This window comes from Octopus bimaculoides, chromosome 10, assembly GCF_001194135.2.
Source record: "Octopus bimaculoides isolate UCB-OBI-ISO-001 chromosome 10, ASM119413v2, whole genome shotgun sequence".
NCBI lineage: Eukaryota > Metazoa > Mollusca > Cephalopoda > Octopoda > Octopodidae > Octopus > Octopus bimaculoides.
The window spans coordinates 48,739,741-48,741,524 of record NC_068990.1 but is presented as its reverse complement, the minus strand read 5'-3'; the positions used below and the strand labels follow the sequence as shown (position 1 = coordinate 48,741,524).

The 1,784-nt window shown below is 36.8% G+C and overlaps 1 long non-coding RNA gene across 1 annotated transcript in view; it reads right to left on the bottom strand.

Annotated features, from left to right (window-relative positions):
* Positions 1–1,350, bottom strand: part of LOC128248901 (uncharacterized) — a 4,273-nt gene extending 2,923 nt beyond the window's left edge. The window contains exon 1 of the long non-coding RNA XR_008265053.1: positions 974–1,350. This is a non-coding gene — a long non-coding RNA (uncharacterized LOC128248901). The remainder of the gene's footprint in view (positions 1–973) is intronic.
* Positions 1,351–1,784: the final 434 nt, after the last annotated feature.

Below are 1,784 nucleotides of genomic sequence, written 5' to 3'. Positions count from 1 at the left end.
ATATATATATATATATATATATATATATATACACATATATGTATATATACACACATGCGTACCTATCTGTCTGTCTCACGCTCCCTTACATGCAATGCTTTATACAGAACATACTGACTGTCATACTTCACTAGTACCTATAATTAAAAAAAAAACAATAACGAAGGACTTACGTGAAGGAACGTAACTAAATACCGCAAGGTTGCAACGATTATGCCGCCATGTTAGAACGGACACACCTATGATATAAGGCTTTGTAGCTGCGATCACTCCGCTTTTGTATATTCAAGACTAAATTGCCTAATCTAATGCATCATTCGTTTTTAAAGGCGAAAGAGTGGTGTGATTGATTTGGGGAGATGAATTTTCACTGTTTCTAGCAGTTTGGTCCACATCGGATAGGATCCTTGGTGCGATGAGACTCAGTACTGGCAATGGTGGTACTTTCAATTTGAGATATAAAGCTACATTTACAGCTACTTACAAAGATGTCACACATACACACATACACACACGCATACAATCAGTGTTTTGTGTGTGTGTCTTTAGAGGTTCAGATGTAAATACACTCTGAGATAAAAAATACATTCAGTCTCACCCGCACGTGTCACCTAAAGACGTAGTATACCCCTGGTGGTCAGTTATCATAGGGGTGTCAATTCATTCTAGATTAAGTTAAGTTGAGGCAGATTTGAAAGTTTGGACTTTACATCAAAGAATAAAGGTGTACAGAGAGTATACACATTTAATATTTTTTTCCTGCACATTAAAGTTTCAAATCGTTAGTAGCTATGTAAAGCACTATTTCACCTTTCTTGAAACGGCATAACTGAAGGCAAATAAATTAAGCTAAATTAAACATTTTATGAAATTGAAAGGTAATTTACTTAATTTGGCGCTCTTCTAAGAAACGTTACTATTTCCATTTTCCCCACATTTCCAAGTGAATAGAAAGTCACCCATTAATTAATACCTTTCATCAGAGAAGCTTAAACATGACTAGAAGCAAATAAGCGATGTGATGTATGGTTGTTGATTTGCCTCGGTCAAGCTTAGCTCAAAGAGCCAATCAAAGTCTGGAGGCGTTTCAGATAAGGGGTTCCATACCTCAAAGAAAGGAAAAAAAGTAGTTATTTTCATTTTATTTTTAGCATTCCTGTATTTCATACAACGGAAATTACAATTATCTTTTATCTTTTACTTGTTTAAGTCACTGGACTGTGGCCATGCTCGGGCACTGCCTTGTAGGGCTTAGTCGAAGAAATCGACTTCAATACTTATTTTTTAAATGTACTTATTGTATCAGTGTGATCTATCGAGCTACTTAGTTACGAGGACCTAAACAAACCAATACCGGTGATCAAGTGGTGGTGGTGGGCAAACACAAATACAAAGCACACACACAAATAACGGGTTTCCACGCAGTTTCCTTGTACCGAATTCACTCACAAGGCATTTATTTGCCCAACGAGTTACGGGGCTCTGAACCTAAAGATCTATCCAATATATTTCCAACTGTAACCGTTGGTCTGCATTTTCTGATAATGCATTATCTTATTAAAAAAAAAAAGGGTTGGTAGAGTGTGATTTGAAGATTTGGCTGTTTTTTTTCAAGTTAGAAGGGTCAAGTGACTTTCTTGCAGCCTCTTTCAACAAAGAAAATATATTTTAAGGTAAATAATCAGGCGTAGCTGTGTGGTAAGAAGTTTGCTTCCTGACCACATGATTTCGAGTTCAGTCCCACAGCATGGCACCTTAGGCGAGTGTCATCTACTTTAGCCTCG